Source organism: Pinus tabuliformis, chromosome X, assembly GCF_031772625.1.
Source record: "Pinus tabuliformis cultivar Carrire ecotype Pingquan chromosome X, CPIR1, whole genome shotgun sequence".
Lineage (NCBI taxonomy): Eukaryota > Viridiplantae > Streptophyta > Pinopsida > Pinales > Pinaceae > Pinus > Pinus tabuliformis.
Genome location: NC_142308.1, coordinates 663,399,654 through 663,413,645, shown reverse-complemented (window position 1 = coordinate 663,413,645; position 13,992 = coordinate 663,399,654).

The window sequence follows — 13,992 nt, the reverse complement described above, 5'->3', positions numbered from 1 at the left end:
GTCGACATTTAATCCTCGCGCCAGAGCGGCGCAGCATTATAACATAGTGGAAGATTTGGCCCAATCGCCATCTGCTATGTCGACTCTTGAGGTACTGCAAAATTGTCCATCCCAAAGGCAGGCATTGTTATCAGCAATTGGTGGAGTGGATCCTAAAGATTCCAATCTTGTATCCTTTGATCACAGAGGATATGATCCTCAGTTACCAGCGCAACTAGCTTTCCTTATTCAAGTGAAAGCACTCAACAAAACTGTTCATAGAACGATTATTGATGAGGGAGCATCGACATGTATCATGTCGATGAGTTGCTGGAAAACTCTTGGATCTCCAACCTTGTCGCGATCTTCGACGACATTGAAAGCATTTGACGGTAGGACGTACACTCCGTACGGTATCCTAAATAACTTTAAGGTTGAACTAGGAGGAAAAACAGTGGAAATTGATGTTGAAGTCATTGATGGCAATCTTGACTATAACATCCTACTGGGAAGACCATGGATATATGCCATGGCAGCTGTAGTGTCGACATATTTTAGGAAGATCGCATTCCCGTTTGAAGGAGGGATTACGATCGTCGACCAACAGAATTTCCTCCCTAATGGTTCACAAGTTACTGGAAGCATTCCCATGATCCATGGGAGCGACCATTCAGTGCAAGATATCGGAGTAGGCTTGCTAAAAGATCCCACAATGATGGGAACTTTCGCATTTCCACCTCCTTTCCATGTAGGGGATATCCCGTTTGTAGCAACATGCAACATGGTATCTTCTTCGAAGGTCGCAGGAGACAAAGTCGTCATGGATTATCAAGTGGTTTTGCCACCTAGCCCTATAGAAATATTGTAGCAATCAATGTTTCAGGCATGGGAGGCGAGCCCAAATCAACGCTTGTCAAGCGTTTGGGTAGATAGGTCTGGAGAATATGGTACCCCATTAGATCCATGGTCAAAAGTTCATGGGACTGTCGAAGGAATCTTACAATCAATGATGATTGAGGGGGCACCATGGAATGATCACCACCATCGTTCCCTTCTTCCAGAGTGTGAAGAAGAAACTCAACACGACCTATATCACCCTTCAGTGTTTGAATTCCTAACAAATACTGTAAATACGGTGGATTCAAAGCGAAACCTATCCAATATTGAAGAGACCGTAGCCATAAACATCTCGACAAAACCTGATGTTGTAGAGAATATTCATGTCGGCAAAAGTTGTTCCCCTTCAGAACTGGAAATATATGGTGCTCTCTTTCGCGAATTTAGAGATGTCTTTGCATGGTCATATGATGAAATGCCAGGCATTGACTCGAGCATAGTTGAACATGAGATTAAAATGTATCCTGATGTCAAACCAGTAAGACAACGGCTTCGGCAGGTGCACCCCAAGAAAGCCGCTGCCATTAAGGCAGAAGTTGAAAAACTTCTCCATGCTGGATTCATCTACCCGGTTCCTCTAACCGATTGGGTATCGAATATTGTCCCTGTTATGAAAAAACAAGGGACGATAAGAGTGTGCGTCGACTATAGGGATGTAAACCAAGCTTGTCCAAAGGACAACTACCCTACACCCTTCATCGACCAGATAATTGATGAATGCGCCGGATGTGAAATCTTTTCCTTTATGGATGGATTTTCCGGGTATAATCAAATAAATATCCGCCCACAGGACCAGTCTAAGACTGCATTTATTTGTCCGTGGGGCACATTCGCTTATCGAAAATTACCCTTTGGTTTAAAGAACGCAGGGGAGACGTTTCAGAGGGCAATGAATTATGCCTTCCATGACATCAAGGACATCGTTCAACCTTATCTCGACGATCTTCCGGCTCATTCGCGGAAGCGGACTGATCATCCACGACATTTGAGAGCAATATTTCTACGTTGCCGACACTACAAGATAAGACTCAATCCGCACAAGTGTGTGTTTTGCGTCGGTTCTGGTCGTTTACTTGGCTTTGTAGTCTCTAAGGATGGGATTCGTCTCGACCCCTGTAAGGTTCAGGCAATCATTAATTTGCCTCCACCTTCAAATTTGCTTCAGATTCAGAAACTCCAAGGGAAAGCAAACTTTCTGAGAAGGTTCATTCCAAATTACACAGAACTTGCCAAAGGTTATACTCATCTTTTGAAAAAAGATGTACCTTTTGTCTGGGACCAGGTTGCGCAAGCTTCCTTTGACGCTCTGAAAGATTCCCTAGTAAGAGCGTCATTAATGTACGCCTCGGACTATCAAAGAGATTTTAACCTGTATCTAGCTGTAGCAGATACGACCATTGCGATGGTCTTAGTGTAAGAAGTCGATGGAATTGAACATCCTATTTATTATTTAAGTAAAAACTTAAATGACACAGAAAGTAAATATTCCTATGTTGAAAAACTAGCGCTTGTTGCTGTTCAAGCGATTCAAAGGTTTCGACATTATGTCCTCTTTAGGAAAACTACCATTCTGTCAGATTGCAACCCCATGACGTATATACTGTCGCGACAGTTGCTTGGGGGCAAATATTCAAAATGGATAGCGATCCTTCAAGAGTTTGATTTGGATTTTGTAAAATCCAAATCGAAGAAAGCTCTAGTTTTCGCGGAATTATTATGCGATCTCCCATCGTCGTCCAACGATGAAACATCAGAAGAGTCAATCGTGGATGAAAATTTGTTTCTGATATCAGTAAGCGATGAGTGGTATGGAGACATCATTGTTTATCTCCAAACCCAAAAATTTAGGCCTAATACCTCACACTCGGAACAGAAGCGTATACGATACCAATCTAAAGACTACATGATCGTCGGTGATACACTTTACCGTCGTGGTGTCGATACGGTTCTGAGGAGGTGCCTTACCCATGAGGAGGCCGAGAAAGCCCTGAATGATTGTCATTCAGGCGCGTGCGGGGGGCATCAATCTGGATATGCAACAGCACAAAGAATCTTACGAGCAGGATATTTCTGGCCAACTATGTTTAAAGATTGCATAATAGCTGTTAGAAGTTGCCATGCGTGTCAGATCTTTGATAGCAAAACCAGGAGACCGCCCACACCTTTGCAGCCTATAGTTGTTGTTGGGCCTTTCGCCAAGTAAGGCATCGATTTCATGCAATGTAACCCCACCTCGACCGGGGGGCATGGGTATATTATAGTCGCTGTTGACTATTTTACCAAATGGGCCAAGGCGATGCCTACATTGGATAACACTGGTGAAACAGCTGCCCTTTTCTTTTTTAATCATGTAGTCGCCAGGTTCGGCGTTCCGCAGGCTATAGTGACAGATCATGGATCGCATTTCGCAATCACATGATGGTTGAATTAGCTGCCAAACTAGGGCTATCTCACGACAGCTCTACCCCATATTATCCACAAGCCAACGGACAAGTTGAGGCAATCAACAAGGTCCTGAAGCGTATGTTGCAAAGGATGATCGGGGTTCACAAAAGAAGATGGCACCTACTCCTGTACTCAGCATTGTGGGCTTACCGAACCTCGGTAAAGAACGCCACTGGGTTCACACCATTCCAATTGGTGTATGGCCTGGAGGCAGTCTTACCGATCCAGTGCGAAATTTCGTCTCTTAAACTCGCAATTGACCTCCTCCCCGGAACCTCAGAAGAAGAGGCTCGTTTCTTGGAATTGATCCAGTTGGATGAAAACCGTCGTGACACCGCTTTGGCGAACGAAGCCCATAAGAAACGAGTCAAGGCACAGTTCGACAAGAATGTCAAACCTCGTATCTTCTCTGAGGGTGACTTGGTTTTGCTTTACGACCAAGAATCCGACAAATTAGGAGCAGGAAAATTTAAGTCCTTATGGATGGGTCCCTATATTGTTAAAAGGGTGTTAGCAAAAGGAGCCTACGAGTTAATGGATTATGACGGGATACCACTGGCGCAACCCCGCAACGGGTTGTACCTCAAGCGTTACTATGCCTGAATAGTAACCTGAGTGCTTTTGTTGTATTTTGTTTTCGCTAAAGTGTTTGTTTCGGTTTAGTAATCCACCCTTCTCGTTTGTTGCAGATGTCGAATTTTTCTGAGACATATGTAGGATATGCCGACGGAGCGAGTCATAGTACGCGGAATTTGTCCTCCGCAGCCTGGGCCATTTTTGATCCAAGCGGCGAGTTAGTGAGTTTCAGAGGTGTGTGTATTGGGCAGTCAACGAACAACATCGCTGAGTATAGCGCGTTGATTGAACTCCTCTCTGATACCATCGCTCATGGTATACGCCGACTAATTGTTAGGCTAGACTCACAGCTTGTGATACTACAACTCACTGGTATATATTCAGTCCGCAATCCAGCTATTTATCGAATGTTTCTAAGGGTTAAGATTTTGGAAAGAGAGTTTGATTCAATTCAATACCAACATATTTCCAGAAACTTGAACACATTAATAGATTCATTAGCAAACTATGTATTAGATAGACATTTACGACATATATAAAAAGAGATGCATCGGTGCTATGCAAGTGGATCACAAATAAACCAGAATAAACCCGAAAATCAAAATATATAAAGCTGTTTATAGTTTGTACATGATGTGCTGTAATCAAAACAAAATTGGTCGTATGACCTAGAACTCAAAAAGATGCTAGGGGGCACCCTAGCCTAGTGGTGCTCATGATAGTACGTCACGGTTTGTGCAATCATGCGCAAGAGACGAGTCCATCGTCTAGGCACGCCAATAGTGTGCCGCTGCAACTGTAAAGGTAACTCGTCAATCTGTACATCCGGAAGACCACGAGTAAGGCTCTCAACCTGCTCCTGCACAGCTGTAAGTGTCTCAGTATCACCAAGGTCGCGAATAATAACTCTCCTAGCAGGCTCTGCTGCTGGGGCAGCAGCTGGCGATCGTGGACGGGCTGCTGGACGAACAGGACCAACATCTGCATGCACCCAAGAGTTTGATTAGTTTTGCACAGTAACATCATGAGTAAAAACAATAAACAGTGATATGGTCAGAGATTTTACCAATAGCGCCCCATTGCTCGCCATCCGGTAGCACCAAGTCCGGATCACCTCGGTAGTCCATACCCACATATGGATACTCAGAAAACACCATCTCCTGACGCTCGAACCACCTAAAGAAGGCCTCAGTGAAAGTAATCTGAGGTTGACCAGCATGTCGGGACATGTGGTCAACCCACCTCTGCATGCGTGGCTCGGTCGGAGAAGGCAAGTCAAGTATGATGTACTGAGGCTGCATCAATGGGATTTTCTCCAAGGCGAAGGCAGTCAGAATAGAACCAAATCCAAAGTTCTTCAGCCTCCCGTCCTTTACCTTGGTCAATTGAATTTTCATCTGAACAAGTACTGCATCACACCAGTTAAACACTTTCGGTTGGAGACACTCCAAGGCGTGCTGCATATAAGATCTGTTGGCAACATGTAAAGCTGCGCTACCGGCCATCCTACCAATGGTAAACAGAATGGACCTAAGAGACCTGTCAGTGATGTCACGGATATTGATCTTGGTGTCTTTGCTCGGCTGTGAACCTTCCCGGCAATACTGATGGATATAGTCTCTGGTGGAATTAGTCCCTCGAGCCGTACCTGACAAAGAAATGGGGGCACCCCGCCTTGACAACCCAGTCAAGAAGTACATGTCCTCTATGGTCAAGGGGATGGTTTTCCCCCTAATCTGGAATACTTGGTTAACAGGATCCCAAGCATCAAGCATATACTGCAGTAAAGAAATCTGTGCTCTCATGCTAGAGATACGGAAGAACTTCAGTAGGCCACAGTTCCGAAGCGCGTTCACCGTGACCGGGTCATGGAGTGCAACCATGTCCTCTGCTTCATGTTCTCGTTCTCGCCATGTAAGGGACATTTTGTTCAAAGTTCCCTGCAAGCAAACAAGAGAAGGAGTAAGTTCCTAATTTTGATGAAAAACTGGCAAAAAATCATCGAAAATCACATGCAGGATCAGTTTTTCTAGGCCCAGCGCAGGCAGAGAGTCTCTCCCTTGCGCTGAGGTGCAGTCTGCCTTAAGACAACCTGACATACAGCGCAGGTTTCGAAAGGAGAACCTGCGCTGATGCCAGGGCGCCTTGATGAAACCCCTGAGGCTCAGAAACCCTGAAAAATGTGCATGAAACTGAAAAAGGAAACCATGAAAGTGAAGGGCTAAGGTTTAGCTCCTACCTGGTCCAAACGGTGCCGAAAATCGTCCACAGAATCTCCCGGAATCAGCTGGTGAAAATCAAGGAAGAAGAGGCACCTCTAGAGCTCCAACAAGCAAAATGCAAATGAAATGGTAAATGAGAGGTAAAAACACCTTTTTATGACTTTTTACACAGTTTAAAGTTAAATATTAAGGTTATAATCTCATTTTCATGCAAATATTGTCCATTTCTAACAAAGTTTGTTGCAGCAATTGAAGGTGAAGTACTACATTTGAAAAGAGAAAAGCTAGTAAAAGTAAAAAATCAAATTTGACCATGAATCGAGCAGTTTTACCGCGGAATTTATGCTCGTTAAAAAATAGAAAAGCGTGAGCAAAAGTTTCCACCAGAGTTCAAGCTCATTAAAAAATGAACCTATCCCGGTAAATAACCATTGCGATCGTAAATTTATCAGCCTTAAAAGCCTTGGTCGTGTTTTCATCCATCACCTCCACCGTCATTTGGCCGGTCGTTCACCCCCATATGATTGTTTACCCATTTTGAGGAACAGCTGCGAAGAGTGATTTCACCTAGCCATCCTTGTGACACTACCGTGATTGGAAAATTCCAATTTGTACCTGGAATCAGTTGCTATCCCTGTTTATCACTCGTTCCTCAAAAGACGAGTCATCTTTGAGCTCTTTTCTGACTCGTAAAATATGAAAAGTTTGCCGAGTTCTGGCCTTCCAGCTCGTTAAAGGGACCGAAAGAGCTATCCCTCTTTTAGACTTTAATCTTTTTGGACCTGAGGGATTATTACACAAAAAGATCGAGCGCTTGTCTTGTTCGGCTCGTTAAAAGTACCGAACACCCATCCCTTCTGTATTGTTTTATACTTTTTCGGACTTAAGGGATTAGATGACGAAAAAGGAATTATGGAGTTAACTTTCTGTACCTTTTCAGACTCTCTAAAAATGAAAAGGACCGAGTTTTCCTTGTCGTTAGACTCGTTAAAATGATTAAATAGCGACAAACTTGTCTTTAGACGAGAACGAGTTTCCCTATCGCTAAGCTCGTTAAATCATAGCGATGGGCTTGCCCGAAGGGCAGGTTATAGAACAAGCATATGTTATCCTCCTCAAGCTTGACAAAAATAAAGAGGTACTGGTCAGAAATGACTGGGGAAAAATTGGGAGAACATCAAAGCTTAATGGTAGCAAGTCGCTCTTGAACATGACACTTTTCTTTCGTACCACATCGGGTTGGGTTGTTTCATTCACCGGTCTCATCACCATGGTCTTCGCCAAACCATCCACATTTTGGGGTAATGCTACCGATCCATCGCATCAGTGTCGTTATATGTTCAAGAGAGGTCATTCTGAAAGTGTCAACCGTGTCCCATCCACTGCCATACATTATCCTTCATCCATTCATGATCGCCACCCTGAATCATATGTCACAGTTTGTTTTCACCTCCACTAAAATCATTAGCTCCGTTCCGTGTCATTGATGTGGGATTCATTAAGGCCCTCCTTTGACGGATCGCTTCTTGTCGACTTCAACTCATTATCCAAGAAGTTGATCTAGGAACAACCTCATCAGTACTTTGAAGCTTGCATGCCTCAATGGCAAGTTTCTCACTTCCGGCGACAGGTATACATCAATGACCTTCGACCAGAAGATTTTGCGTGGCGTTCGACGCCAAGTCCTTTATTCACGCCACGTGAATTGTACTGCAGTACCTTGAGGGTCATTATCATTATCGGTGATTCCTCTCGCGCTTGTTAACGGTTTTCATCATTGACCGGTAATCAAGCGATGTCTTTCCATGTTCGACTTCAGCGAAATTCTCACATGGATCGACTTGTACTTAGAGTGAAGATCGAACGAGTTTGAAGACCCTGGATCTAGTTTCATCCATCGGGCTGCAATACATATTCAGGAAATATAAAAGCATTTGTCATGTACATCATTGCAGCAGATGATCATCCTACTCAAAGGATGATAATTTCAGCAGAGAATTATCAGTCTACCATCAGACGATCGTCTGTTCTATGTACCAAAATGTATTTATAAAGCTGAGCATGGGAATGCCCGCCTCAGCTAGATCATGAAAACAGAATGAAAAATAATGTATTGTATTGTATTGTATTACAGGGCACCTCTCAGCACTTGAATGAACTTCGGACCCTCTGGATAAAGCATTTCACCCGATAAACGGCCTCATACTTTAGGGGGCAACTGTTATAGACATTTTTGTGCCTCGCAGCATGGAGCATGAAATGTCAATAATTACAGGGATCCTCAGTCCCTAAACATGTTGTTCTTACCCCTAGAGGAACAAGGTCAGCAAACCACAGCACTTCCTATCAGTTCTCCACCTGAAAACACTCAAAAACAGGCTATTTTTGGATCATGTCAGCTGCTCCACTGAGCATCTACGCTGAATGTCAACTGCTCCTCCTTGTACCTGCGCTGAAAGTCAAAACCAATGAAGGCTACCTGCGCTGGGCGAGATTGGCCAAGTGGCACAGTCATTCTGCAAGGTGTCAACTGCCCAGGAAGCTTCCAAACTGACACTTGGTTCAAGGAATTCGCCCTATGATGAGTAAGAGGTACTTGATCTCCATGTGGAAGCAAGGATCTCCAAGTGGACTCAAGAACTGAAGTTTAACTGAAGAGGGAGAGGACACAAGGCAACTTTAGGTCAGTCTCAAGCTGACTCATCCTTTCTCCAAATCTCCTATATATAGAGCTCTTCTATGAGGTCTAGGGAGGCTGGAATTTTGTGCAAAGCAAGGAAGTGCTGTTGGTTTACAGTTAGAGCTATTGGGTGATTGCTTTTATAGAGGGGAAGAGGAGATTTCTTGCTGCTGGGGAGGTGCTGCTGGATTGGAGCCATTTATGGTTGTAACCTTCTCAGAACCTTTTTCTTCTATCAATAAAGCTTTTGATGTTCTCCTATATACTTGTATTGCAATGATGTATTGTTTTCATCTGTATATTTGATTCATCCTAATCCATGCATCAGTTATGAGTACATGTTTCTTGTAGTTTCCTTCTCTCGTTTTTGCAGGATCTGTGTGTAGCTGGGCCGGCAAGAGAGCAAGGAGCTGGGAGCAAGAGGCAAAGAGAGAAGACGGGATCGACAAAAGCGAAAGACATCGGTTGGTCAATCTTTTCTTCCTTCTCTGTATTTTCATAAAGGAAAACTATCAAAGCTTTACTTTCAGTTGTTGCTAAGGAACTATCACCCTTAGAGTCGGGATAGGGTCATTCCGAGTCGGATACTTTTCCCCACAACACCTCTTCCCTTGTAGCACTATATGAGAATCTTGCCCAATTATGTTTCCCATATAAACACTATTCATAGAAGTAAAAATCGAAAGAGAAATTAGACATACCTTCAACCATACAATTATCGAGTAGGAAGGCCCTTCTCTTCGATATGTCCTAGCCTTTGATGCCACATGACAGTCTTTTCTCTAAAGATTGGAGGGTTTTTTTTTTACTTCGTCTGTGCCACTCTCAAGAATAATGGAATTATTGCACATGCCACTAATAGTTCTTCCCAACAACTTATATAGAGTTCCAATCCAAACTCCCGTCAATAATAAAATTTCTCCTCAAACCATCTTGCATGTTTCCTTTTCAAACACTATTTTTACACTTGAATTGTTTATGTTGTAGATAAAAGCCAAAATTTTGGTCAATCCTAGCATGTGCAAAATTCCAGGGAGTGTTCTAATCCTTCCATCCATGAGTTTAGAATTGAATTTTCCTCATCCTATGATTCTAGGTGTTAAGTTAGACCCTAAGAAAACATCACCACCATTGTACCTTTCACACTCACAACACCACTCCTTATGAGTAGTCATATAAAAGTATGCACCTGTGTCATCTAACCATGTCTCATGATCTACAAGTGTTCTTGAAGAAATCCAAGTACACGTCCCCTCCTTCACCAATGGAGATTTTTCTTCTATAGGAGGAGCATCATCAGATACTTCCCTTTCTCAACACTTTTGGATCCATAATGTTTCTTGTAATTTTGTTCCTCTCCACATCTCCAACACATCTTTACAATTTTTCCTAGAGATATAGATCTTCCTCTAGATTTAGATATCCCACTTAAGGAATTAATTTTATTAAGCACTTCATATCCTAAGGTTAGGTTTTTGGATGTTTAGGGTTTTTCATTGCTTCATCTCCCACTTAAGCGCTTCATCTCCTAAGGTTAGGTTTTTGGATGTTTAGGGTTTGTCATTGCTTCTTGATGATAAAAAGGCCTCTAAGCCTCATTGTAACATAGTTCAGAAAGGATTCTAGTCGTCACATCTTTTCTTAGAGATAAGCTACCATCATTCGAGCTAGTTTGCTGTCATTATGCATGTATACAATTTCAAAATTTATTATCTATTAATTGAAGTCAAGTTTCATTGTATCTTTGTGTTTTGGTTATAAATATATATTTCATTCATCCCTTTCATAAATTCAAATCAATTTACATGTTAGGAATAATCCATGTTAAAATTGGGTGTGAGAAAGAAGTGAGTGGGTGTATGTATTCTCATTTGTTGATTAAACAGAGTTACTAATCCTTGCCCCATGGATTTTCCCATTTTTGGGTTTAGCAAGTAAATCTGGTGTAATGTTGGTATTTATCATTTACTCTATTTTATTTTGTCCCTATTTTTAATTTTAACAACTGGTATTAGAGCCATAAGTTCTTGTTTCTAGTGGTGTAATTTAGGTTTGTTAATTAGTATGGAAACAACTACCATGAGTGATATGGAGAAGTTGAATGGGGCCAATTTGACCCTATAGAATAATAGATGGAGGATATATTGATTTTTAAATATTAGTATTTGTCAATTGAGGGAGTGGCAAAGAAACCCTTGTTGATGATGAATGAAGCGAGGAAATTTCTAGACAAGGAAGACATTGCTATAATTCAACAACACCTTAAAAAATTATGTCTACTGTAATGTGGTTAGTAAGAAGAAAATAGGACTATGGAAAATTTTGCATGATTATGTGAGACAAATGAGATAACTTGATAGTATTTATGAGTACCTCAACACTTATAAGGATCTTGAAAGTTTGATGATGTTAGTAGCAGTTTAATGAATGAGGAGCTACGATAAAAATACATTATAGAAAACCAAGGAGGAGAAGCTCTAGCCTTAACTAATCGTGAAAGGAAAATTAAATGTAATAGATAGGGGAATTCAAGATAAAGAGGCCGATTGAAATCAATAACATGCAAAATTACTTGTTTTTGTCATGGAGAGCTAGTACATAAGAAAAGAGACAATTGGGTATGGAAGAAAGAACACAAGGAACAAAAATAAACCAACACAAATCATAAATCAAGTAGCACAAACGAAGGTGATACCACTATTGTAGTTTCATAAGGTGACACTTTATTTAATGTTTTAGAAGAAGTGGAATTCTTATATACTTCTTCCAATAACATTGATTGGATACTTGACTTTAAGGCATATCACCATGTAACTCCTGCAAAAACAATTTTGTTGCATATGAACCTATTGAATATGGTAGAGTACATCAGTCACTTCTATTATATTATTGGAGTGGGAGATGCTTGAATCAAGATGAAACATGAATATGATATCTTGTCAAAACAAGTTAGGCATGTCCCAAAGATGTGTATTCGATTCATTTTTGTGAGAAGATTAGATGGTGGAGACTACTCTACAAGATTTAGTAAAGGTGGTTGGAAAATTAGCAAAGGTTCATTGGTCATGACTAGAGCATTCAAGATATGAACCTTATATACATTGAGGGAAATGAAAAAGATGTTAAAATGGGATACTATTGCAAAAGAAAAAAACTTGGGGGATTTATGACATCAGTGCTTGGGTCACATAAAAGGGCCTAAAAATCCTTGTTGGAAAAAATATGCTTCCAAGTTTGAAATCCTTGAAACTTGGCCTTTGTGAGCATTGTATATATGTTAGGCAACTAAGAGTTTCATTTATGAGAGGTGGCCATGAAAATAAAACAAATATATTAGAATTGATACACTATAATGTGTTTGGGCTAGTTAATATAAGTCTTTGGGAAGAGCCTTATATTTTTTCACATTCATAGATGACATGTCTAGGAATGTTTTGGCCTATCCCATGAAAATAAATCTTGAGGTGTTTCAGATAGTTCAACAATTTCATGTTGTAATTGAAATAGAGACTGACAAACTACTCAAGTGTTTGAGTACAAATAGCGGTGGAGACTATTGCTCCAATAGAATCAAGGATTATTGTAATAGGTTTAACAAAAAACCTAAGAAGATTGTCCTTGGTACTCAATAAAATGGTATTGCAAAAGGATGAATCACACTATCATGGGAAAGGTGAGGATTATATTTCGAAATTCCATATTGGAAAAGAATTTTTGGTAGAAGTACTAAGGACATGTTATTACCTCATCAATCAATCACCTACTATGATCCTAAATGGTGGCAATTTTGAAGAAGTTTGGACCTGTAAGAAGGTAAGATATTCCCACCTAATTTTTTTTGGATGTGAAGCATTCATGCATATTCCTAAAGAACATAGAACCAAGTTAGATGAAAAGTCCATTAAATGTGTTTTTCCTAGGATATGTAGATAGTGAGTTTGGTTACCATCTATGGGATCCAATTAAACACAAAATATTTAGAAAAAGGGATGTTATATTTAATGAATTAGAGATGTATGAAAGATCTATAGGTGATATGGAGGTCAAGAAAATTGTTGACATTTTTTGTAGAACACAAGAATATATCCCACCATCGCAAGAAATTGGGAAAATAATTCAAGAACATGATAGAAAGCAAGTCGAAAATGATGGACAATAAGAAGAAGAAACGTTGCAACAATAGCTACAAGAGATCCAACTAGAACCACCACCACCACAGTTGGTTCACAAGTCTACCAGGCCTCATAAGCTCTCACAAAGGTGTTCACCCTCAAATTATTGTTTGTTAACTAATGAAGCTGAACCTCATTATTTTTAGGAGGCTTGTAAAGTGGAGACTAATAAAGAGTGGAAGAAAGAAATGGAGGAAGAAATGGACTCCCTGTTGGGAAAACAATTTGTGAGTTAGTAAAGCTTCAAGGAAGAAATTCCACAAACAAAAAACTTGTATATAGGATTAAACATGAGGGTGAATAGAAGAAGGAAGGATACAAGGCAAGGTTGGTGGTGAAGATATTTTCACAAAAAGAAGGTATTGAATTTACTGAAATTTTTTCACCTATTGTTAAGGTGTTATTTATAAAAGTTATTCTTGGTTGTGTTGTTGCTTTATATTTGGAATGCAAACAATTTGAAGTAAGTGCAACCTTCCTTCATGGAGAATTGAAAAAGAAGATTTATATGGAGGAAACAAAAGGATTCAAAGTAAAAAGTAAAGAGAACCTAGTTTTCAGGTTGAAGAAGAACATCTATGGGTTGAAATAAGCAACCTACCAATGATATAAGAAATTTGACTCATTTATGTCAGAGCTTAATTTTAAAAGACTAATGGTTGACCAAGAAATTTTTTCATTCATGTTTGAGCATGATTTTAAAAGATTAAAGGTTGATCACTGTGTCTACATTAGGAGGTAAGACCAAGACAAGTATATTATACAATTGTTTTTTTTTATTATAGGAAATACCCAATGACTAAGCAAGGGCCAAGACATCCCATATTGACCACAAATGGAGTGAAAAATCCCTGGGGCCACCTACTCCTTCAGCCTAATCAATACATGCTAGAGCATGCCTTCGGAGACTTGAATGTGGGTGGATGGGATGGAAAGCCACAATCCTAACGACTTGAGCAAAGGACCATTGGCGTATATTATACTATTGTTATATGGGGATGATAGGCCACTTATTGGACAT